Below are 27,956 nucleotides of genomic sequence, written 5' to 3' on the forward strand. Positions count from 1 at the left end.
ATAATTGTTCTCTCTCTCTCTCTCTCTCTCTCTCTCTCTCCCTCCGTGTGTGTGTGTGTGTGTGTGTGAGTGATGATAGAAAATGTCATTTCCTTAAAATTTCATGTTTTAGTTCAAAAATGCATGCAAATTTTTCATTCTAATCTAGAAATATACTTAATAGGAGAAAAAGAGATTTAGACCTCTTCTTTCTTCTCTCCCTTTAATAATGTAGTTTTGCAACATTTCAGAAATGTGAGATTTTCTCTTCTCTCCCTCTTCCTCTGTCAAAGAAGAACCTCTGACCTTGGAGTTCATAGTGGAGGTTCAATACTTTATTGCCCTAATTCAGATGAATTACTGAGGAAGACATAGGAACATGCTTCACTGAACTCCGTACCACTTCCCCAGATCTTTCTATTATAGGGAGGATGATTGTCTCTTCCCCTTGTCTAAAAGTAGACAGATGTAGAGGAAGACATGGAAGAGTGAGCAGGCTGAAGCCTGGGATTGGACCCCATGAGGAAGGGGTCACATGGAGGCAGGTTGGAGACTGAGGACCCCACTGAGACCTCTTTTCTTCTCATTCGCTGCAGACAACTGAGATCGCAGCCTGCAGCTGCAAGAGAGCATGTTGTGTTCCTGACTGACAAGCAAAATTTACTCACCTGTAAAACTTGGAATGGGCAGCATTTGTCTTGAAAACAAAAATTTTTTTTTGAGAGAGAGCAAAGGGATTTTCAAAGTTCACCTTATTCATCTTTACATATCACAAGAGAAAAGCTTTGCTAGAAGCTTAGTGTAAACAAGCAGCAATACAGTAGGAACCAACTCCCACCTGACAGAAAACAGGTGAAAAGCTTTCTGGTTGAGAGCCTGAGGAGATTTACACAAATCCTCCCCCTTTGTATCCATCTTTGAGAGAAGGGAAATGATATGACAAATCCAGATGTGTTGCAGGAAGAGAGAGGAGCTGCGCCCAGAGAGGGCTGTGTCCCTCTTGCTGAGAGACGACCACCTCAGAGAAAGCATCCACACAAAGTTAAATGGTATGTGTGTAGGGGGGAATATTCTGGCAAAGAGAGGGCTCAGAAAAGACACCAGAAGCTCCTGTGGCCTCACAGGAGAGAGTCAGGTAGGTGGCTGATGGTTCAGGTCCAACAAACATGCCCAGGGAGAGGTCACTGCAGTGGGGCAGAGTAAGGGCTTCAGAACAGGTGAGCCAGGACTGGTCAGCAGGGAAATGCTTGAACTCTCAAGAAATGTGCTGTATCAAAAGAATAGGACACAGTTTCACCAGCCATGTCCATCAGATAAGAGCTGGTCACTCAGTGACACTGAAGGACAAAAACATCTTAACCAGAGGTCAGTAAGAACTACAGGACAACACAAGGACGTACACACTCAATAACTGCCTCTGTCCTCTGGAGGACATGCAAGATTTGCCATTATTCCAGATTCTATCTGGGAAAGGGAGAGGATTTGGGATGAATACAGCCTGGTAGAGAGATGAACCTTGAATCCAAAAGAGAATGAACTAAACAAAAGAAAACTGTTTAATCTGAGCAGAGGCTGTGATACATTGAATTGTCGAGATTAAGTTTCTTCCCACAAATTTCCAGCCATTTTGGAAGGAAGTCTTTATGATTAAGCTGATACATATATCTTTTTCACCTCTTTTTAGACATCTAAGTATATTATATAAAATTTTTATCATATTATATTTGTATAATTTACATATAGCAGAAGGCTTATCACATAGCACGTGCTCAGAATATATTCATTGAATAAAGATTTCAGACATAACATAGACTACACTATCCCCTTAAACCAAAAAAACAAGTTAGCAACATCATGTACTATCTCTGTATACAGAGGTCACTTCTATTGTTATATGATTCTGTCATATATTTTTTTAACTAACGTTGGAAGCCAAAAAATATTTTACAACGGATTAAAAGCATTTACAGCAGCCAAGTCAAAATACATATTGTGAAATAGAGAATTAAAGTGATATCTAAAAAGAAAAATAGAGACCCAAACTTCATCCAAACCTCAATTTGCAACTAGTTTGGAAAGACTGTCATATTTTTTTTGTCCTATATTTTCTATTCCTGTTTTCAATTCTGTAATTTATTTTGTTACTGAGAATTCTTGAGCCAGAAGACAATTTTGAGTGTCTGCATTAATTATAAATAATGGGATAAAAAATTTTTTAGGTGAAAGCAAAGGGCACAGGTGGGTTTAGTAAAATGGAGGTGGTAATAACTTTTATAGTTACTATGTTAACAGCAATCAACTGGCTCCTCCAATTTCTTTGTAAAGGGGGAATGAATTTCATGCAGTCACAACTTGATGCTTTTCATATTCACACAAGAAGCATAAAGCAATAGTTTTACAAAGACAAAATAAAAGTTGCTAAAGGTTATTTACACCATAAATTATCCAGTAGAAAATTTAATATTACCAACAAAAGACTTTGCACAATAAAATAAAACAGTAGCTGAAGTTATCCTTCAAAACAAAGCAATTTAAATAAACTAAAGGTAATAAAAGCTCTAGCCATGGACTTCTATCTTGACCCATTAACTCACAAGGACAAGGTTAAGGAAAATGAAACTCACAAATGGCACATTAATCTTGTATTGGCTGTTGGTTTCGTTGATGTGTTTGTTTTTGCAAAATGTCTTTTTTGTTTGTTTGTTTGTTTGTTTTTCTGGCACCAAGTAGGATGTCAGTCCCATCCCATGCCCACACTGACAGTGCAAAGCTGGAGAGTTTCGAGTTATCACATCCATAAAAATGCCCTAATTCTTTCATGTTACCGAGGAACTTAATTTTACTCTACTAGATTATCATTAATCTTCCTGATCTAAGAGTCTACTATATTACGATTCAAATATTATGCTGAACGTTTTCTAAGGAGAAAACTGCTTCTCTTTACATATTCCAACCTTATCAACTCATTGGAAGGCTAATTTAGTTTCTTGTTGTCTATAAAGTGATCCATCAGATCATGAACTTCGTCAACTCTGGGCTGCCAAGTTGTTTGAACCAGGTTAGTAACAGAGTCAGCTTGGAATGTGGACTCTGCATCAAATTGACTGCTTGATAATTTCCCTCAATAAACCCTCAAATGATCAATGTGCTATCCTGCTAAAAAAATTCAGTAAAAATATCCAGTTCGTTGTATAACTTGCCATCTCCATACGGGCAAGTGAGAAGAATGGAGAGCATAACTTTGCACTTGCAGTTCCTCACATCCTGCCACACAGATGTTAGGCAACCATCCAGGATCCCAAAAGCAACTGTGCAACTAAATTCCTATAAGACCTAGAAACCTACAGAAGATTTGTTTTTCCAAAGCTGCCTCTCATGTTTTTTTCTGTTGCCGCTCTGTCCTTGTGTTACCCCCACATTCTGGACAAAGAAAATAAGAACTCATGGCTGACGTGATAAAGATATGCAACCTCAGAACAACACGGTAAAGAAATCCCAGGGACAGATAAAATTTTTCAGGGCTTCCCAATAGAATATTCTATTGAAATCTTTACCTTTGAATTTAGAGATTAGAAGGGACTTCAAGAGTCATGTGATTCATTTGGAAACCAAAACACAAATCCCCTCAATAATCCTTGCTTACTGGTGTGTCCAGGCTTGAATCCATCAATAACTCATTTTCACCAGAGAAGGTCCCGTGTTGAGTCCTTTCTCACTGTCAGAGAACTGTTCATAGAACCTAGATGTTCCAGGCATCACTAGCCAACTGAGAGGGCAACTGCAGCTACATTAATCCCATAAAACTCCTGCTCTGAAGACTCCCCACTAGTTGGAAATACTTTTACCCAGAGAGGAAGGTTGAACCTTCCCCAAATATTTCTGAGAATTCTCCAAAGTACCCACACATATAATCCAAATGTTTCCTAGGTCCCAGAAGTTGAGGGTCCTAGATACAGTCACTTTCCCTTTAGAAATGCCCAGGTCCATCGGTTGACAGAAGCAGGAATGTCTCACCATAATAAACCAAACTACTGCAATTGCTTCTGTCATGTTCTCAGTGTCACCTGCAGTCACTGATAACCTCTTCCAGATCACCACACTCTGATTCTCTGTGTTCGAGAAGGAGAAACATACCTTCGTAACCTCTTTCAGCGGGAGTTACCTCAGCAGAACCACTGAGACCTTACTGACCTTGCTCTATCTTTTATGCATCACCCTAGGAGTTGGAGGGCCAGATACTCATTTTGAAGGATGTCAGGAACTAGAAGAAACCAGCAAGAACTTGTTTCTGCTGTAACTACAAGGGGCATCCATATGGGTTGTGGAAGGGCTGTTGATGGACGCCATGAAATGAAAATGCCTGTGGAGCACATGTTACATTGCCCTGTTACTTATCCAGGATGTGTCAGGAAAATGTTTACACAGAGTTACAAACTAAGAACACTGAAGCTGCTGATTTGTGGAGAAGCTGAATCACCAAAGGGAGATATCCCAGACCATCTAGGGTGAGATCAGCTGCATAATCAGCTGTGGATGACAAGAAAGTTTTTTATCACGTCAGGCTCTGAAACAGCCTGTCCCTGGTGCTTGGTTGGACAAATGCCAAACTCTGCCTCCAAACAGCACACATCACAGAGGAGCAGTATAGGCCTAGGGAAGCTGACTCTGAGGTAGGCTTCCTTCTGACAAAAGGCTCATCTTGGTAGTGAGGCCCTCAGATGGGGCACAGGAGACTTCTCCACTAACTATCCCTCTAAGCACCTTTGAAATTACTTCCCTTTCTAAGACCAACAACTGCATATGTTTGTTGTGCTATGTGTGATGTACACATTTCACCGTCTGATCCCAGGACCTGCTGCTTTCTCTGCCCAGCCTGGTGTGTGTGTGTGTGTGTGTGTGTGTGTGTGTGTGTGTGTGTGTGTGTGTATTTGCCACTCAGATTTCCTTCTAAGAAAAGGTTTCAAGTCTCCTCCTTCACTACCTTTCTCTCTTCCAATTTCTCTTTCGAACTTTTTGAGGGTCTCTTTGTGACTATGCAAGAGATTGTAAATTAGTCAAGTGACGTTTTCCTGTTGCCTTTAAGATTCTATCACTTTAAAATTTTATCATTCAGTGAGTATTTGTTTGGCACCTACTTACACCCCTCCATGTTGTAGGTATTGGAGACAATACAAAGAAATAGAAGGTGTGGTCCTCGAACTTGAGAAACCTGCAGTCTATTTGGTAAAAATGTTTAGAACCAATGTAAGAAAATATTTGGTTAAGTATCCATGCCTGATACTGGGTTTCAAAAGAAGTAGAGTGTCCTGTGGGTTTTTGGAGTGAGCAAAAATATTTCAGGAAAGAGGTGGACTTGAATTCTTTAACCATAAAAATTGGCTATGGGTTTGATTGATACTAAAACATGTGGAAGTATGCAACTTAAAGAATGAATTAGTTTGGGAAACTGGGGGCTTGCTAAGGTGCTATCACAGTCAGTCGGGTGTAGGAAAACGAGTACCTGAACCAGGGTGGTGGCAAAAGGAAGCATCCTGGGTCTGTTTCCCTCAGAGCCACCCCTTGCCCACCCTCTGCTCTGTTCTGTCTCACTTTGTTTCACAGGTCTTGTGTCCGCTGGCTTCTGGCTAAGTTTGACCAATGGACTCTCGGCCCTGGGCCACAGTAAGCCCAGTAAGCCCAACTCCTTCTTTTATCCCCACCCCACCCCTGCCTAGGGTTGGTAACAGCTTCTTGCCATTGCTAATCTCTGAATGATCTTACTGTTCCCTATATAGCCTTTTAGCTTCTTCACTGGTGATACCAATTCATTCTGTTTCATTTTAAATACTTACAGTATTTTGTTTTCTGGTTGGATCCTGACTTATGTGGAAGTTAATTGATAGATAGAAAACTATATAAGGAAGAGTCAATAAAACTTGCTATTTAATTGCTCATAGGAGCTGAAGACAATAAGTAATAAAATATGACTCCAATATCTTTGTAATCAATCATTTTCAGTGGCAGAAAACCAACTCAGAAGACACAGCAGTGAATATGAAATGAAGACTGTCGTAGGCTTTTCACCAAGAAGTCGGTGTGAGTCTTGAGCAAGTTTCAGAACATATCTATCACAGGCCATCAGACCAATCCTTGGAGCAGATTTTTTTTTTTTTTTTTTTTTTTTTTTGAAAAACAGCATAGTTGGTGATACTACAAATTATTTAAATAATGTAGCAAAAATACCTGGATTCTCAAAATTAACATAAAACCAAAACAGTGAGGATTAAGAGAAATGCTATAAGACACTAGGGAGAAAAATAAGAAACTCAGCCGTGCTAGAGATGATAATTTCTAGACCATGCCTCGCCAAACCACAGCCTGCAGGCCAAATCCATTGGCTACCTATTTTGAAAATAAAGTTTTATTGGAACACCGCCATATCCATTTATTAACACATTGTCTATCTATGGCTGCTTTTGAGCTATAACAACAGAGTTGAATAGTTGCAACAGGTACACCATATATCTCTCAAAGCCTAAAATGTTTACCCTGCGGTCCTTTACGGAAGCTTGTACATCTTTGCAGTCCCATATGCAGAGTCCACATGCTCCTTCTCATGCGCTTCCACATTTTTCAAAGCAGAATAAATCCTATTTGCATCTGTTGCCAATTTTAGAATACTAATTACATTGTAATCCCAATCGCAGCTGAGATTGTGCTTGCTGTCACCATCTCCCCTCTGAATTATAATGAAAGCCACCTTGTTCACCCATTTCTATCTAGCCTCAGCAAAAACTGTCAGAGCGATCTTTTAAAAACATGCTTCAGGCTATTTTCAAGGTTCAACAACCCCTCCCCCACCCCAACACCAGCAACTCCTATCACTTTTAGGATCAAATTCCAATGCTTTACCATGGTCTTGAGGTCCCTGCCTACACCTTTGGCTTCATTGTATCCTACAGTCCTGCTCCAGCCACACTGGCTTGCTTAGAGTGTCTCCAATATGACAAACTTCTCTCAAGGCTTTTGAAATTGCTGTTCCCTTGCATGAAAAACTCCTCCCACATATCCTCCCAGCTGGCCTCTTCCTGAATATTCAGATCTCAGCACAGATGTTACCTACTCAGAGAAATCATCTCTCATAATCCCAGCTAAACTACTACACTCCTTACTCATTCTCTATCAATTCACCCTGCTTTTTTTTTTCATAGCACTCATGATCATCTGCAATTACCTTGTCCATTTATCTATTTATTCTTTGGCTGTTTCCTACAATGCAAGCTTACCAAAGCAGGAAACTTGTCTTTCAGATTACTGTTGCAGTCCCAATGTCTAGAATAACTCCTGATATTTAGGTGCTTCAAAAAGATTTGCTGAATGAATGAATGCGTGAACTGTATAATAAGTATTCATTTATTTGTATTTTGCTCAACCTGACTTCAAGCTCTTAGAGGCCAAGGATCATACAGTTGTTATATCCTGAGCATCTAATATTTTGCCTGGAATTTAATTAATGTGTTTAATAAATGTTTGTTGAACAAATACTGAGTTATTGAGTGAATACTTAAAGACAATGAAAATGCATGCAACCGTAGAGAATTAGTGTTTCATCCTAGAAATATGCAAACTACAATTAAATTAGTTTAACTATTAAGGTATTCTTTTTTAAATATTTTTTTCCTTCAATTACACTTGACATATTATATTAGATTCACGAATACAATATAGTGATTAGACATTTATATAACAAAGTGATCACCCCAATAAATCTAGTAGCCATCTGATGCCATACACAGTTATTACAATATTATTGACTGTATTCCTTATGCTATACCCTACATCCCCATGACTATTTTGTAGCTACCAATTTGCACATCTTAATCCTTTCGCCTTTTTCACCCACCCTCCAAACCCCCCTCCCATCTGGAAACCATCAAAATGTTCTCTGTATCTATGAGTTTGTTTCTGTTTTGTTTGTTTATTTTGTTCTTTAGATTCCACATATAAGTGAAATCATATGGTATTTGTCTTTCTCTGACTTACTCTACTCAGCACAATTGTCCTCTAGGTCCATCCTTGTTGTTGCAGATGGCAAGATTTTATTAATTTTTATGGTTGAGTAATATCCCATTGTATATATGTGCCACCTATTCTTTGTCCATTAATCCATTGATGGACACCCTGGTGGCCTCCACATCTTGACTATTGTAAATAATGCTGCAATGAACCTGAGTGCACATTGGAAGTGTCCCTTTCTACATGAGTGTCCCTTTGAAGTGCTTTGGGTTTCTTCAGATAAATACCCAGAAGTGGGGTTACTGGGTCCTTCTTTTCTCTTGTTATAGCCTTGGTTTTAAAGCCTATTTTGTCTGGTATTTTGTCTGCTACCCCATCCTTTTTGTTGTTTCCATTTTCAGGAAATATCTTTTTCTATCCTTTTACTTTCAGTTTTTGTGTGTCTTTAGATCTGAAGTGAGTCTCTTGTAGGCATCATATGTAAGGGTTTTATTTTCTTATCTACTCAGCCACCCTGTGTCTTTTGATTGGAGCATGTAACCCATTTACATTGAAAGTAATTGTTGATAGATATATAGTTATTGCCATTTTATTATTCATATTTTTTATCTCTCTTTTTTTCTCTCCCTCTAACATTTCTTATAGTACTGGTTTGGTGGTAATGAATTCCTTTAGCTTTTTCTTGTCTGGGAAGCTCTTTATCGGTCCTTCAATGTTAAATGAGAGCCTTGCTGGGTAAAGTACTCTTGGTTGTAGGTCCTCGCTTTTTATCACTTTGAATATTTCGTGCCAATCCCTTGTGACCTGCAAAGTTTCTGTTGCGAAATCAGCTGACAGTATTGTGGGAGCTCCTATTGTCTTTCTCTTGATGATTTTAGGATTCTTTCTTTGTCTTTAAACTTTGTCATCTTAATTATAATGTGTCTTGGTGTGGGCCTATTTGGGTTCATCTTGATTGGGACTCTCTGCACCTCCTGGGCTTGTATGTCTATTTATTTCACCAGGTTAGGAAAGTTTTCAGTCACTATTTCTTTAAATAGGTTATCAATCCCTTGCTTTCAGGGTGGGGTGAAAAAATGGTGTTACCCAGGTTGATGGAGACTCAGATATGGTGGCCACCTGCATGTGTATGCTGGGAGGAGGAGGGCTCAACAAAGGAACAATGGATTCTGCCAGCACTTCTGTCTGGGAGAAAGCTGCCCCTCCAGCCCTTGTCCTGGAGCCAGACAATTCAGTTCCTCCTTGTAGGTCTCTGGCACTTTTCAAGCTGCTGCCTCAGTGCTGGAGCTCCAAGCAAGTGAGTCTGTCGGCAACTAAGTCCATGTGCAGGCCCTTTAAGAGTAGTGCTTGGGGCTCCAGCTGCCCTCTGTCTCACTCAACCATAGTCTCCACTGGTTTTCACAGTCAGATGTTATGGGGACTTCTCTTCCCAGCACTGAACCCTGGGCTGGGTAGCCTGGTGTGGGGCTGGGACCCCTCACTCTCCTGGAGATGGACCTCTGCAACCAAGGTGTCCCTCCTGATTTTAAATGGCCACATAGAGGTGTGGGACCAGCCCATTCCATGTCTTTGCCCCTCCTACCAGTTTCAAGGTGGCTTCTTCTGTATGTCCTTAGTTGTAGGAATTCAGTTCAACTAGAATTCAGATGATTGTCAATGCTAGTTTTTCTATAGTTTAGTTGTGATTTTGATATGGCTGTGAAAAGAGGCAAGCACAGCATTTACCTATTCTGCCATCTTGACTGGAAATTCAATATTAAGATATTCTTATGAGAAGATGGATATTGATAATATTGAGCTTTACAGGTTTTGCAAATTTTCAGATAATGTTCATAGTTCCAATTTACCTAATTTGCCAATTATTTTTGCTTCAAACTACAACAAATATCTGCAAATATCGCTGGTTTGTTTGTGATCATTCATAGGTAAAGCTTACAAATTCTCTCAACTGGTAAGAGAAAGAATTGCAAACCTGGCATCTTCAAAAGTGGTACATTTCAGACCCAATCATGTAGTTGGATGTCTGACATTATTGCAATGATGCAAAAGAATCTATTTCTCTCCAAGTTCCGTCTTTGGTGACACTAATCATGTGTGCCTTTGTTAGTTCAGGTTTGGTTCAGCATGAATGTGGAATTAGAGTAGACAGCTGAATGTCATACTCTTTTCTTTCTAAGGTAATTTACCTCCTGAAGAAAAAGAAAAATGAGTATTTGCAGGTGCAAATTCATTCAATGTCAGCTATCCAAAGTCCAACTATTATAAGTGAAGATGTTATACCTTGAAGTTCAGATACCAGTTTTTGAAACTAATTACTAGTGAACAAAGAAATTGATCCTAATTCCAGAAGAATGACACACATTAAAAAGAAAAGAAAAGAAAAGAAAGGAAAAGGAACCTTAGAAAGAGCCTACCTTGTATCTGCTCACACATGTGTCCAGATCTGATGCAATTACGTGCCAGCACTCTTGCACTTGAAAAATGGGTAAATGTGTCATCTGAGGAGGCAGCTGTCAGGCCTGGCAGGAAACAGTCACTTCTCAGGGTCATGGCATTCCAGCATCTGCTCCTTATCTTTGTAGATCTAGAAAATTGAATGTGTCAGTATGCTTGTAGTTGATTAATCCCTGGGAATTCACAAGAGACTGATGTGCAAAGCAGAGTGCCAATTTAGCAATTTGCACTGAGAAGTGTAACTGCCAAATGGTTCTGAATGTTTATGTCAGCAGAAGAATGCAGGCTCCTAACAACATAAGGAGGTAAATCATAATCAGAAGTTTGCCTGGTGAACATGGACTTGGAACAGGAGGAAGAAGTTGCATGACCTCAATAACTGGTGTCATTAGGCCTGACACATCTATCTCCAAATTGAAATTTACCTGCCAGGAATGCAGGATGCCTGGATTGTCTAGCCAGTGCTGGAAATACAATGACAGTTCTTGCTCACTGGCCTTCCTTTTTCTAGATTCCTTGTCAGACACCCACACATTCTCTCTTGCATATATTAACACCATTGAATAGAACGTATCTTTTATTACATTCAATGCAACCTCATTATGAATAATAATGAGCTAATATTTCTTGAGTGGTAATAAGTGCAATGCTAACAACTTTACAGTCAATTCTATTTTAATTCTTGTTTTGAAAACACAAACTTATTCCAAAACAATTGCTATACTAGGAAAAAAAATTGAATATAATGTGAATTTCATGTGCTCATGCACAATTTTGTCTGCAAGAAACACTAGGTGAGAACAAAAATCTTCACTCAGCTGAAACAAACTGCTTGGGAATACCCAAAGTACACACACACACATACTTCAAACACCTACCAGCTGCCTCAGGTCCCCACCTAGTAGGAGTCAACTCATCCATATCCAGTGTCATAACTTTTCATCCAATTTCAGATTACTCCTCATTCACTACTCCACAATAACTGACAAGCTGCAACCCTTCTGACACCCAGTCCCGTAGCAAACTCCAGGTCTTTGTCCAGATAAAGGGCCATAGTTATTGGAGTATTTATCTATTTCTTAACCATTTATCATGTAAAATTGAACTACTGTTTCACTTGGGTTCTATTCTTTTTTAATGTATGTCACTACTGTTTTGGTGTCATGCCTCCTGATCTCATTTTCCCCCTAAGCCCTATAGTTTTTATTGTGTAATTTTACATACCACAGTGATTTTTAGGAATGCATATGTTGTGTTATAGCAGAACTGATTGACCTTGTTATCTTATTTAATTCTTGTAAAAAATATCATCTTTTCATATGAGAAAACTGAGATTTGAGGAGTTTGAATAATTCACCCAAGAACAAATAGCTAGTAAGTGGTTAAGTAAAGATTCAAACTATCTGCTGTAACATACTCTGAAAGCCTTGAATTTAATATGGGAGCCAGTATGTCTTTTAAGATGCTTTTCACTGAGAGCTGCTAATAGCTACATAACATATAGTCAGAAGCAGTATAGTTTAGTAGTGATGGTATGTCCTCTGGAGCCCTGCTTCCTGGGCTTAGTTCCTGCATCTATCACTTACAAACTATGTAACAATGGACAAACTACGTAATGTGGCCCATTGTTACAGAATGGCCCCAAGAATCTCCCTGCTTGTATTCTTTCCTTTGCAATATGATTTGCCATCCAGACGCAGATTCTATTTTCCTCACCCCTTGACTCTGGGCTGGCCTTGTGACCTGCTCTAATGAACAAAATATGGCAGAAATGACATTCTTCTAGTCCCAAGATCAGGTCTCAGGGGTCTTCTCCTGGAGCAGTGCCACCATCGGATGAACAAGCCCAGCCTAACCTACTAGATAATGGATCACAGAGCTCAATCACCCCGGTATCCCCAGATGACAACAAGTTCATGGCCAGAAATGTGACTAAAGCCATTGTGGACTCCCCAGCCCTCACTGAACCAACAGCTAATTACAGATGCATGAGTAAAGCCAGCTAAGATTGGTTGAGCCAGGCCCAGATCAGCAGAATCATTATTTTAGACTACAAGATTTGGGGGTTATTTGCTCCACAGAAAAAAAGCCACCTGATGCATTTCACTTCTCTGTATATCATCTGTGCAGCTTGTAAAATGGGAAGAATAATAGAGCTATGAGGATTAAATGAGTTACATATATAAGAAACACATAACAATACCTTAGGCGTTATGCTCTGTTCTAGTTAACTGGTATAACAAAATAATGGCAAAAAACAATAATTTGTTGTTGTTATTATTATCATTATTTCTCAAGTTTTTGAGGATTGAATGCACTCAGGCGTGTCATACTTGGGCTCTCTCATACAGCTGCAGGCAGACAATGGTTAAAGCTAGAATCGTCTTCACAGCTTCTTCACTCACATGGTACCTGGGCTAGGAGACTCAAAAGTTGAGGCCTGGACCAACTGGAACTCAGATCTCTCTCTCTCTCTCTCTCTCTCTCTCTCTCTCTCTCTCTCTCTCTCTCTCTCTCTCTCTCAATCTCTCTCTCTCTCTCTCTCTCTCTCTCTCTCTCTCTCTCAGATTTTAATTGTCACCTTGAGTTAGCTAGACTTCTAATTTGGCAGAACAATGACACAGAAAGCTTGAAAATAAAGGAAGGGGAAATGATATTGTAGACCAACACACCAAAAGGAAAGTAAATATAGCGATTTTAATTTATGACAAAATTTACAGAGGCAAAAAACAAAAACAAACAAAACAACTGTTCAAAAAGAGAAAGAAGGGTATTTATTATTGATTATAAGGTGTGATCCACCAAGAAGTTAACAGTTATGAACCTTTATATAGTTAACAATATTGCTTCAAAATACATAAACCAAAACTGACAGAAAAACAAGCAAAACTTAACAAATCCACAATCGCTGTCAGAGATTTTAACAAACAAATCAAGTGAAAAAAAGAGACTCCAGTGTCTTTGATTAACACAATCACCAAACTTAAATATAGAGAGAAAACTGTTCAACAGAAAATACAGATTATTCGCAAAAACATGAATGATTTCTCAAAAAAAAAAAGAATGATTTCTTAGTCTAGAATGAAAATCTCAGTACACTCTAAATCAGAAGTCATGCAGGCCATATTTTTTGACAATAATGCAATCAGCATAGAAATCAATGAGAAACAGATTTGGGAAAAAGCCCATCTAATATGAATGCGTGTGTTGGATACTTATCAATCCCTCCCATTATACAGCTTTACTGTTTATTGAAATCCATTTCATAGACAACCACATTTTCTTCTGCTCATTACTTCCTAAAGTAAGGAGGACCAGTGTCCTCCCCATTTTACAGTTGTGAGGTTGCAACTATGATCCTCCACTCGTGCAAGTCACAGGGCTAGTGTGTGTTAAGCTGAAATTAAAACTTAAAAATCTTGTTTCCTCTGGTTCACTAATTCTCGCTTCCTCCCACGAAAGCGTCCATATGAGTCAGAGTTGCCAAAACCCTGTGAATTTATGGTGTTCATGCCTCAAAACAATTCTCCTCAGTTATCAAGTCTAAATTTAGATGGCAACTTATATGTACCTCCATTATTAAAAATAAAAGTTGATTGCAGCTTTATTCACAATAGCCACAATGTGACAGCATGGACAAACCTTAAGGGAATTATGCTAAGTGAAATAAGTCAGACAGAGAAAAACAAATACTGCATGATATGTGGAATCTAAAAAAGCTGAACTCATAGAAACTGAGGGTAGAATGGTGGTTACCAGGGGCTGGGGTGGTGAATTGGGGAGAAGTTGTTCAAGGGTACAAACTTGCAACTAGAAAATGAATAAATTCTGGAGCTCTAAGGCACTGTATAGTGATTATAGTCAATAACGCTGTACTGTGTACTTCGAAGTTGCTAAGAGAATATCTCTTAACTGTTCTCCCCACAAAAAATAAATGATAATTACGTAATTACATGACATGCGAGAGGTGTTAGCGAATGTTATGATGCAAAATATATTGCAAACTATAAATGAATGCCATATTGCAAAATATAAATGTATCAAATCACATCGTATACCTTAAACTTACACAAAGTTGTATGTCGATTATACCTTAATTTTAAAAAAGTGAATTGCACAGAATTACTGAATAAATTCCAAGTATAGCTGTGTACACCTTTACCCTTTTGCCAAAGATTCTTCAAAGCCATGACCTCCTTTACGCCTTTAATGAAAATATGTCCACATGGAACCCCAAGTAACATCAAAGCAATAATATCTTCAGTGCTTGTCATGTCTTTTCATTTTTCAACGTTTTCAAGTTCTATTCTAGTTCTATTCAAAGCCAAATTTCTGTTTCCCTGTTCCTCCCACGTCCCTTACTGGGAACCTTTGTGTTAAAGTTGCTAAGTTGTGGAGAGGAAGCAGGCTAGTTTCTATCCCTTTAGATACCTTGAGGAGTTCCCATTCCCACTTCTGCCTGCCTTCAGAAAGTAGTCTTAAAGGTCCAAAAGCATAGCTTACAAGCTTTGCAAATAGCTAGTGACCCGGACCCATTCCATTTAATGCATCCCAACCCGGAAGTCCTGCCTTAGTCTCTATTTTTATACTAAAGCAACTTACTGTCTTGAAAGAGTCCATTTTTTTTATCTTTGTTTTATTTTACTTTATTTCCTCTCTATTTTTTTTTTCCATTTTTCCTACGCCTTTCTTCAGGACACATATCCAACTCTACATTCATCTTGACAAGGAATAGGGAAGTAACGGGAAAAAGAGGAGCAAGGAAAAAAATTAAAAAGAAAAAATGGGAAAAATTAATTATAATAAAGTCTTTACATATGAAGAGATGCTCAAGTCACTACTCATCAAAGAAATGCAAATTAAAACCACAATGAGATATCACCTCACATCTGCCAGAATGGCTATCATCAATGAATCAATAAACAAGTGCCGGCAAGGGTGTGGAGAAAAGGGACTCCTTGTGCATTTTTGGTAAGATTGCAAATTGATGCAGTCACTATGGAAAACAGTATGGCGGTCCCTCAAAAAATTAAAAATAGAACTACCGTATGACCTAGGCATCCCACTTCTGAGTATTTATCCAAAGAAATTAGAAACATTAATTGAAAAGATATATGCACTCATATATATTCACTGCAGCATTATTTACAATAGCCAAGATGTAGAATCAACATGTGTCTGTCAATAGATGATTAGATAAATAATCTATAATATGATGGAATATCACTCAGCCAGAAAAAATGAAATTTGCAACAACATGGATGGACCTAGAGGGTATTAATGCTAAGTGAAGTCAGACAGAGGAAGACAAATACCATATGATTTCACTTATATGTGAAATCTAAAAAACAAAATAAACAAACAAAGAAAACAGAAACAAACTGAGAGATACAGAAAATAAACTGATCATTGCCAGATAGGATGGGGCTTGGGAGGAAGGGTGAAAAAGGTAAAGGGATTAAAAAGTACAAATTGTCAGTTATAAAAACAGTCAAGGGGATGTAAAGTACAGCATAAGGAATATAGTCAATAATATTATAACAACTATGTAAGGTGCCAGGTGGATACTAGACTTTTGGGGGAAAATCACTTCATAAGTTATATAAATGTCTGACCACTACGCTGTATGCCTGTAACTAATAAATTAAATGTCAACTGTAATCAAAAAAAATTTTAATTTTTAAAAATAAAATACGAAACATTACTTTTTAAAAAAATAGCCTTTAAAGAAAATGGGTAATATGAGAATAAAAGAGTGGAGAATGGTATTTTGAGTGGATTCTACTGTGCAGAATGGAAAGATACCATAAAGAAAGAAATCAAAGATCAAAGTGAGAGTAAATAGAGCAGAAGAAAAGAGTAAAATGAAGTGAGGACCTGTTTGGTGGTTTGGTCATCAATTACATTTATGAATTATTACTACTGGACAAAACTCTGGCCTTGGGAAACAGTGCCAATATAAAATGCTTATTCACATGGCACATCACAACTTGTAACTTCTCCTCACATTTGTTACTAAGTGGAAATGAAATGCCTGACTCTGCTTCCTGTAATAGACAGTTTTGACAGCAATCAGCAGCACATTTGATTGGGACAGCAACCAAAACAATGACTCGTTTTCATCTCACATGCAAATCTTAAGATTTAACTGACAAAATCATACTGTTCTATAATTATATTTTATCTAATGTAGCATACATTTGGAAGAATGTCCCTTTTTAAAGCATATCAACACAATTTTTTCATGCAGGAAAATGCCTGCCTAACTACCGTCTTCTTTCCATTTCTTCTAGCATTTATGAAGTGGCTAATGCATGCATACCTTTGTGCTTCTTTCCAAACATGGCTCAGAGATAAAACCAAATGTAACAGCCTTATTTTTTGTGCCCCCCCCCTTACATTTTAGTTTCAGAGAAAATAAATAAATAACAATGTAATCTGATTTACAATTGGAGTGGATCTATATTGTTGTTGCTTTTTCCTGCCTGGCACCTTTTCTTTTATTTTCTAGTAACGATGCCCCCTCTGCCTTGGAAGAATTGCCTCTCTTGTTCCAGCTGGTCCTGGCAAAGCTGCCAGGACACTTTTCTCCTTTCTCTATCCCCATTCTCTATGGGGTGGGGCACTGACCCAAACATCACCAATTTGGTCTCCCTTCACCAGACATACAGTTCAAGTGTCGTAAGGGAAAGAATGGTGGTCATATAATGTTATCCGAAAGTCCGTGCTTAACTAGATTTTTCTGCTATAAACCTCATAATATTTTCTTAAATGTTTTAAGACTCAGCCAGTACTTTACTTTTTAAAAACAACCAACCAACCATGTGAGAATCCACAACAGCAGAATATTCACCTCCTCCCTGCCCAAAATCTTAGAGATGCTGTACAGCTTGAAGATACCTGTTTCCACCAAGAGAAGATAACTCTGTACTCCTAATAGTACTTTCCTACCATGTTTGCCCTGGGGGTGGGAGACATTTATGAATTAGTTACCATAAGAGGCAGAGATATTACTAATAGAAATGAGAAGAACAAAAACAACAGGTGAACTCTGGATACATGCTCTGTTGTTCTGAAATATATATATATACACATACATATATATATATATATATATATATGTATATATACATATATGTATATATATGTATGTGTATATATATATATATATAAATATATATATATATTGCATCTATATTGCTATATTGGACTAGCAGAATGATTAGCATTCAAAGTATGTTTTTCAAAACAACCTTTCACAATTCCCAAAACACTTGGGCATTCTAGTCCAACAAATTCTTTCCATATACAATTCAATCTTGAATAGGTGGATTTTTTTTAACATCATTTAATTATTCACCCAGAACATCGCCTAAAAATCTTATGACTGGACATCCACAAGAGATCATTGGATCCTGGACTTTACAAACCTGACTGTGCACCAAACTCATCTGTGGAATTAAAAAAAAATTTTTTTGATTTCCAGATCCATCTCCCTTTTAACAAGTTTTGTGTGTCATTCTGATGTACATCGGCCTGAGAATACTGGTTTAGTCCATCTCTCTCCAATTTGTTCATCTTTAATCTTGAAAAATTGAAATTACAAAAATGTAAATGCTTATACTAAGAGTCCTCTTACTCATCATGTATTTCAGTTTAAGAACACAAAGTCTCCCTCCATGATTATTAGCAGTTGAGACCATCGTACCGGTGTGAAGTACGTTACTTAGAGCAGTGGTTTCTGGGCTGCAGGACTCCATTTTGATTGATGGTAAAACTATCAATCAGATGCATAATGACTCAGTTAATGCACTTGGAGAGCAAATGCCACTTTAAAAAATTATATTAATTCTTTCAGATCAATTGAATACCACCGAATAAATTTAGCATCCATAGTCAGGGTCAAAATGTAACATTTTTTCCCCCAAAACATGTTGAAATTAACATTTTGAGAGTAGTGAGTTATTAAAAATCTGGCCGCTGGCAGGAAGAGAGGAAATGGAGATTCTTTTCTAAGAAGAGAAACACAACAGGAAATGCACAAGCAGAAGGAGAAGAACCCGTTTACATCTCAAGCAGAACTTGTCAATGCTTCTTTCCTCCTACCGAAGCTGCACCAAAATTATTCCCCAGTCACACTGCATTGTTTCCCACACCAATTCCTTTGAACAGTCTGTCCCATATTCCTTGATGAAGTACCAATCTTTTAAGACCTGGCTGAAATGTTACCTCTTCTGTGGAGGTTTCTTCAATTCTCGAGGTAACTCTCTGCCCCCTCAAAGCCTCTGTTTATCTTCGATGACAGTGCAGTGTAACTATTTGGTTTCATGTCAGCCTCCCCTGTTTGACTATCAATTACATGAGAGCATTTTTGCATTTCCAGTTTCTAGCACAGGGCCTGACACCCGGAAGTTGCTAAGTATGCTCATTAAATACATATAAAATACTTAATTATATTTCCATTACACTGGACCTAATCTGCTCTAATAACCCCTTAAAATGGCAAGCAGAGAAGGCTAAGTGTCCCCTTGGGGTCCATGACACCACAATAAATCTGCTGACCTTTGGAAACAATAGAGACCTAAATCCTGGGCTGGCAGGTACATTCAGCAGCTTCCCAACAGAATTCTGTGACTGGGTTTTGTGGTTTGGACCCAGGAAGGGGAGACAAGAAACCTGGACTGAAGGATCCAGGAGTGTGTAACCAGATGAGCCAAATGACCAGTTTCAAAACCAGAGAATAGGGAATTGAGTATTAGGACCAAAAGATTATACTCGCCAGGGCTCTTTGGTTATAAAGCGATAAAATCCCCAAACACATATAACTGCAAAAGAAGGTGTGGAAGAATCAATGACCCTCCTCTAGGATCCCAAAGCCCCATGTAGGTGTTTTCATAATTTGTCGTATTGTTTGTTTTCCCTACTAGACTGTGAGCCTCTGAAGAAAAGCCACTCCAACTCCTTCCTCTTTCTATCTCCAACACCCACCAGGAATCTAGCACCTTGTCCCACACTTAATTTATACTTACCATAGTTTTGCTACTGAACTGTCTAGCTTATACTCTCCAACTCCTAGAGCTAAAGACAAGACTTTTAACCCAATGTGTTTTATCCTATGGATTTCTGGCTACTTCTAGGAGTTCCTTGATTCTGTCATTATGAGACATTTGCCCCCTAAATTATGTAATTATGTGGGATGACTAGAGCTCCTTAGGTTGTAGAAATAAATAAATATGAGTAGAAGGGGAAAAAAAACACAAAAGAAGTTTTTTGTTTTGTTTTGTTTTTAGTAATGATACATTCAAACAGTGTTTTATCTAGTGCCTAAGAAAACTGCAATTACACTGCGGTTTTGAAATGAAATCTGTTGCTATACTGACTGCTCATTGCTGGAGACAAGCTTGGGGATGCTGGCTGATATTTGGTGCAATGACTTTGATACAGTGTAAGATTTCTGAGTGGCAGAATGATATCAGCTTTTTGCAGAAGTTAGCTGCAATTTTATTGAAAAAATTTTATCTGACAAGATTGAGCACTAACTGCATATGCATAAAAATGCTCCAAAAGCCAAACAGTTGTAAAGCATCCACTTTATCAAACTGACTTGCACAATAGAGAAAAAAACTCCTGATTTTCTTCCAGCCTTATATATCATTAAACAGGCACTATAGAATATCATTGCTTTCCCTTCTCATCTTTTATCACCACCAGTCCAGACATAAGGTTATTGTTAACAATAAATGGACATTCCATGCTACGGTGTTTCTTCACAGGTGGAATACCCAATTTTTACAGTTATTTCTACATTCATTCTATATGTATTTAATGCATTGATTGCCTATGTTATGGCAGACATAGGATTTGGATATGGAAAGCTGCATAAGTCGTAGTCTTGGCCTTCAAGGAGGTTGAAATCTACCAAGAGAAAACAGACAGAACTAACAGTTACCAAATAATCATGAGTGCTATAAAGACTCTACAAGATAATGTATTATCATAGTGGAAAATCCTCTAACTTTGCCTGTGTGGGAGGATGGGAATTTGGGAAGGTTAAACATGTTTAAAAGGAGATGTGATGGGAAATTTATTGCAATAGCTTAGGAACTTTGGAAGCACTCTTACTGTGGGATACCCTCAGCTCAGTACATTTCTATTGGAACAATAAATTGGTAAATGAGTTGATTGTCCAAGGCAAAATCTACATAATTCTGGGTAAACGAAAATCTGGGATTTACTCATTTAGCATGAACCATACCCAGAGACTAAATGAACCAAGCCAAACACTTCACACCAAAGCAAAGTACTTTATCTGAATCTCCATGGAAATTGTTGCTCCAGACCTTAATCACCTTAATTCCAGGTTTTCTCCCCTCTGGGGACCTAGCCAAAAAGTCAATGCGAATTCAGTAATAAGGGTAGAAGCATCGATGGAGTTAGGGTTGATAAGCATTAGGATGCAATGGCAGTAGGAAACCTGGGTGTACAATGTGGGCGTCAGCCACAGAAATGGTTGAGAATAATATTGTTTGGAAAAATTATAAAAGTGGTATACCCAAAGGATGGGGTTTTTTTCCCATTATAACCCAAAATACATAGCTATTTGCTCTTTGACCCAGTTCATGACTCATGGACTCCATGCATAATGAAGGTAGGGAGAGTATCTGCTGGTCCCATTTGCAGAACTTAAGGACAAGGGGTACCAAACAGGAAGGACGATGGAGGACCTTTTTCCTTACTGGAGTCCCTTTGATGTTCCTTTTTGACTATATTTCGGTTCTGTAATAATCCTCTGAAAAGAATTCTAAGGATCACTACCCAGTATTCATCCCAAAGTGATTCAAATCTATGAAGTAGATGCTAAAACAAATCTACTCTCTGAGGAAGCAATTCTAAGCCCTGGATATTTCCAATTATGTAAACAGTTACAACAAGAGATACTCAAATAATATATATATTTTTTAATTTAAAGTATTTATGGGTACCATATAGTACTTTGAAGAAATGCATTTTTAAAAAACAAGAAGGCATTGTGAAATGAGAAATTGTTAAGATATTACAACTGCAAAATCTTTGTATTCTAAAGAGCTTCCAATTCCACATTCTAGAATAAAGATTCAGGTTATTCCCAGGGTGGCCACTGTGGCTTACCCTTTGAGGTGGACCGAGAGGCTCTGAGCCATCTCAGAGTGGAGGTGTATGAGCCAAGGGGCAACTTTATTCTACAGATAACACATGTTCATTGTAGAAACAGTAGAGAATACCAAGAAGCAAAAAAATAAAAAGGAAACACTTGTAACCTCATGAATTGTAAGATAACCATTATTAGTAACCTTTGAAAATATATTTTCTAGTTTTTTCATATGCTTTTATTGCAAAAAATAAAGAATTATACCTACCTGTTTTGTAAATATTTTTTCATTAACAATATATTTCAAGGTGAATGGTATAGGAGTATAGGAATTTATCCTATGATTTATTTAACCAGCACCCTATTGTTGGATACTTGGATTGCTTCCAATTTTTCTCTATCATAAATAATTCTACAATGAACATTGTTGTAAGTGAGTCTTCACAGGCATCCTAAATCCTATTAGGATACATTTTTATAAATGGAATTGAGGGGTCAAAGGATAGACACATTTTAATTTTTTCTCAAAGTATTGCTAAATTTTCCTATAGAAAGCTGGTCTCAGTGAAATATGAGACTGCTCATAGGCATAGTCTAGTTATTTGTATTCATTGACACTATTTCCTCATTCTAACATGTGTCACTCATCTTGCCGCAATATTCCAATAACAACTAAAGGATACTTGAATGTTCCAAAGCTCACCAGAGTGGTTGAGAATAAAGCTCATTTCCTTAGAAACCTCTTTCTTCTTCCTGAGTAGTTACATATGGCACTGCCATGCGATCTTTTTCAAATTTCCCCAATCAGTTAACAACAGTCTAACACAATCGAGAATATTTCACTTATGAATTGTCATCACAATAGGCTACAATTCATGCTAAGTCATGTGTGAGATTTCTAGATGAGAAAAATTTATATTGCAAACCCCTTTTGAATGATTTCATATTGAAACATGGGCACTCACACACTGCACCATTTAGATTATGCAAGATTTTGGTTCAGGAGAGAGATGCTTCACAACACTTTTGCTTCTCTTTGAAGCTAGTACTTGAACATGTTTAAACGGTCATTTCATTACAATCAATTTGTTAATTTCTCCAACCACAGAGGAAAATGTTGAGAGGAAAAGTCAATTTTCAATCTGTGGGGAAAATGACAGCATGCCGTTTTCAACAACCAGTTATAGTCGTCATCTTCTGGAACACCTAGGCTGCAGTCTCCAACTAGATTCCTTCTGCTTCTTCTACTTCTTTTCTTCTGATTTTTTTTTTTTTTAACAGTAAAAAGGAAGAAATGACAAGAGGCGATTCTGTTTAAGAAAAGGAAAGGATTAAAAAAGAGAAGGCTTCGTCTGGAAGCCTCCACGGGGCACCATGGAGAGCTCCCAAGCACTTGAAAAGAAAAATCTCATTCCGCCAACGTAAATAAGGATAAATCCTCTTGGCTACAGCTTAAGACAGGACTAGGTGTGATAAAATCGCAGTACGTTTTTAAAGCATGCGTTGTGCAAGCTGCACGTCCTCAAGTAAAATAACTTTAAGGAATTGAGGTGAATCCAGCAGGTGAAGATTGTGTTGCTCCTTACTGCTTTATGGTCTTTTACTTATGATAAGATCTGGTGTCTGACCCCAAAGTCCATAAGTTCTATCGTCTTAGCTATTTGATGAGACATTTGTTCATCCACGTACATTCCATCCCAACAGCCTATTATGCAGCTACGATGACCCAGGACTAAGCTAGACAGAGGAGACTGACTGCACAGCCATGGGTAACAGGGCCAATTTAACTGAGATAATCAGTCCTCTGATGTTTTAGCCAGTTTTTGAATCATCCCATAACCAACTTGCCAAACCACAAACATATTTTGAACATTCTCTCTTTGCCAAAAGAGTTCTCTATTTTCAAAATCTCACAGACCTCAATTTCAACTTAAAGTCATCTTCAAATTATATTCCACAAAATTAAACTTAATTTATAAATCTTAAAAAAAACAAAAAACAAAACATCTACAAGCTACGAGATGGATAGCACAATGCAGGATCTTCATGGCAATACTTTTCTTCAGTGTAGTGTAAAAATAACCAGTGCATGAAATAAGCCCTTTTCATTTCCAAATTGTTCATAAAAGAAAAATCATAAACATAAATCACAAATGCAAATAAAGTTTTTCCTTCAACGAACCCATTTTTCACCTCTAAAATTGCCTTTACTTCCTTGGTAGCAAAACCAAGGTGATATTAGGTTGGTGCAAATATTATTGCAGTTTTTACAATTATTTTTAACCTTTTAAATCGCAATTACATTTGCACCAACCTAATACAAGAAAAAACTGCGTTACATTTGTTTCCACATGTTACAAAAGAATAAACTACAATTGATTTGTTTGCTAATTTTGCTGGCTATAAAGCTATCCAATATCATTTAGAAGAGAAAATGGTTTGTCACAGACATAATAGTAGTAATCATCCCTTATGTGTATGTTATGTTGAAATGTATCACTTAAAGCTGTTTATTAGCTATTTAAGCTGGTAACAGTTCTGTGAACCATTATTTTTTCCATTTTATGTGAGTAAACAAGCTCAAAGGTGTTATTTGCTAATATGTGACAACGTCAGATATGAACTCAAATATGGCTCTAAAACCTGTTGCAGCTGATGTGTCACAAAAGCTATGTCACTGAGCTTTCCATCATGTCTCAATCTATGCATGGCTACCTCCACGTGTCTCAAAAATGGTGGTGCAGTCTAGTTCTTTATTTTCACCCATTTTTCTATTTATAAATTCATTTCTTCAACAGATAATAAGTGAATACTGCATTTAGCACTGTACAATCAAGATGACTATTTATCTGATCATGACCTCCAAGAGCTCAATTTGGTGAGCAATGTGTGCAGATTTTTAAAAATTAGTTAGAAAAGCTTAAGATAAGTGTATGTGGTGGCAGAATGTACAGTGTGCCCAGAAGAGAGGAGGACTAAATTAAAAAGACAGCAAAATCTTCACTGAGGAGACACCAATTTTGCTGGGTTTGGGTGCATGAATAAGAGTTCACCAGTATTTTTGTCCCCCATTCCTTGCCTTTTAATAATTCAACATGTAATTAGACGTTATAAATATCTTTCACAAGCTGTGTCATCTTTATATAAGTTTAAAGTTGTAAATAGTTTCAATGGCTTTCCTTTGGTTATTCAAAGGAATGGAACAAAAACAACTTGCTCTAAAGAGAAAGTATTAGAGTTCCTCCAGAAGTATCACTCAATAGAAAAAGAAGTGGGCATTTCTTTCTTTCAGAGATGGCTGGGCCTAAGATTTGGATTTTGTTGTTGTATGTTTTGTTTGGTTTGTTTATCTAGGGTTTATTGTTAGCAAAGTCTGGTTTCCTCAATGTCAGAGGAGTTGTCCAAAGAGCTAGAACTAAGCAATGCATTAAATCATGAGAGGATAAGCAACGTAGAGCTTCTTTAACAAAGTTGTACTTTCCTCTTTATGTTTTTTTACTCTACTACTATTTGCATAATATTTCTTGTCATAAAAGGGAAAAGTCTTTTTATGACTTTTCTAAATGGAAACTCTGAAAGATGTAGCGATCATGTCTTATTCAAGTCTTTAGTACTTCGCAGTGGACTCTGCAATGTAGGTGCACAATAAATGTAGGTTGGCCAAACAGGACGTCCCAATCCAGGCTCCTCCTCCTTTTACATTTTATTTCCATTCTCAGACAAATTTGCCTCCTCTGCCACCTACCTGCAGGAGGAAATATTATCTGGCTGAGCTCATTCTAAGCACTCAAACCTGAACTCCAATGGGGATTGTTATCCCAAAAAAATGGTGTCACCATACATTATCTCCTCCACTAGATATGTTATAGATTGGGAGAAAAAAGTATTAATGGCAAAGGTGAGTTTTGAGTTTGGAGAATTAGCGGAGCAGTTACTTGTCTGTGCATCACATTCACAGGACTGCAGTGAGCATTTCACCCTGATCTTTCCACCAGTAAGTGCTTCTGCCTCTGGGGGTCTTGGTTCCTTCTCTATCAAAAGGAGACAAGGGTATCTTCACTGGCCAGCTCACAATGAGTTTTGGAGACAAGTAAGCTAATCGATATCTGACAACTGAACTCTGTATCCCCTTGGATTTTCTTCTTTAATCTTCTCTACTTCCTCTCTAAAATAATATTCTTTGAAATGGCGACTACATTCGTTTGCCTCATTCTCCAGAGGAGATGAGAAAATGAGAATATTTCAAGAGGTGATGCTCCATGATGTGTGAGTGAACTTGAAGAGACAAATCACAGATCTGGCCTTCTGGTTAGAAAGAAGTAGCTTAAAGATCCAGAACAGGCCGGCTGCAGCCCCCTTTACATCTGTATTGTGGCTTTTATCACATTCTGAGCCATGGTGCGTGCATGCGCAAGTGTGCGAGTGCGTGCATGCATGTGTGTGTGTGTGGGAGTGTGTGTGGCTTCTTATAGAAATGTGTCTCATATTCTGCACAGTACATTATACAGAGTGGGCATTTTATAAATGTTAAATGGATGAACGAAATAACCTGAGAGATCTTTTTAGCACAATACATTTACTATACAGATGGATAAACTGAGACCCCCAGAGTCTCAGTAATTTGTTCAGTGTAAATCGGAACTGGGGCCAGAAGGCATTCTGAGGTTCCGATTCTAGGCAGCTTATATTCTCCTCTATTGTGCCTCTGTTTCAGTGGGAACTCCAGATTGCCACAGTCACAAAATAGATTGGTCTCCTCTGCTCCTCTGAAGTTCTGGAAACTGTGACACGTTCTTTACCCATAATCCAAATGATCACTGATGGCAGTGTTGGCATGGTGCGGGAGCGGAGAGACGGGCCTGTAATTGTGGAAAGTGAGGGAACTCACCCCAGTATAATAGCAGATGGAAAAAAACTGAGCATAGGTAATGGCCAAACCTGCAAATGGCTGAAGGCAGTGGGCTTCACTTGTGTGGGACTTGGCACAGCAAATAGGACAACCTATAGTAGACATGATCATGTTTGGTCTGGAAGTTATAGCTCTAAGAAGGTAGCAGATTTGGATATCGTTGCTTATAAGAGTAGGGATTAGCTGAAACAGTGCAGGCGGTTTACTGCAACGTATTTTCTAGCACAGGAAAGACAATTCAGGAGTATATTTTCTCTGTCATAGCTGTATCACCTGTGCAAAGAAACAAGTTTACCATATGTATAATGTTGGTGACTGCTCAGGGACTCTTGGCTAGATTTATTTCTAAAAGCAGCTTGTCCTGACGTACACACAAAGGAAAACCAAACCTGATGCATTTTATTGGTAATGGGGCAAATTTGCTGTCAACAATAATTTAAGGGTCAGCTTGGTTAGTGTTTATACATCTCTTTGAGCACTATAATGTTAATTATGACAATAAATAGCATTGCCCTGAATACTTTATGCTTCACGTAATCATCATAACAGCCTATGTGGTTGATTGGTGTTGAAGATGAGGAAACCGAGGTTCAGAGAGGGCAAAGGATCTGCCTGGAGATGTACAGGTAGAAAGTGTAAAGACCGCATAGAATCCAATCTAACTGCCAAGCCCTGGCCTGTAACCAAGTCTATCAAATTAAGTGTTGAGTTTCTGTAACCTGTGCACTTGACATATATCTTCCACTAGACTGAAAGCTCTTGGAAACCAAGGATCAGGTCGTACTATAATCCCTCAAAAAGTATTTGTCACAATGCTGTGCAGGAATGTATCCTAGAATGGCAGGATGGCCGGACACTGAAATTTTGCAAGTTGACAGATAGGTAAATGGATGAAAGAAAGATAATAGGTAGATGATAGATAGATAAATAGATAGATAGATAGATAGATAGATAGATAGATAGATAGATAGATAGATAGATAGATAGTGGACTAACAGGAGGAAGAAAAAAAAGACATTTCAAATTTCATACTTGAGTTCTACCTTATATCAGCCAACTCTAGTAATAAGATGTGTCCTTGCAGAGCAATGGCTAACCTCTCTCCTGATTTACCCATAAAAGGATTTATTGCTATCCTTGCCTCTGTAAAGCAATGTAAGATCAACAGGGTTAGTGGCATTATATTGTGCTCTCCACAGAGTGTAATGCCATTTCAGGCTGTTAAAAATTTATAGAAACAAGGAAGAGTCCAATATCAGCTGAAGCTCTAATCCCCTCGAAGAATAGCTCTTAGGTTACCATTTCCGTTGCAAATACAAACTCAAGGGATGGCAGTTTGCAGACGACACTAACCTTTCTCTTGAACCATGACTGGAGAAGCCTGGCGGGGCCTATGTGGGAGAGTGGCTGAAGACCCTGGGTTGTATTGGCCAGTCCCATTTCCTCAGTAAGTCTATTAATATATAAGGCAAGGTGTACAGAGGTGAAAGT

The sequence above is a fragment of the Rhinolophus ferrumequinum genome, chromosome 16, assembly GCF_004115265.2.
Source record: "Rhinolophus ferrumequinum isolate MPI-CBG mRhiFer1 chromosome 16, mRhiFer1_v1.p, whole genome shotgun sequence".
NCBI lineage: Eukaryota > Metazoa > Chordata > Mammalia > Chiroptera > Rhinolophidae > Rhinolophus > Rhinolophus ferrumequinum.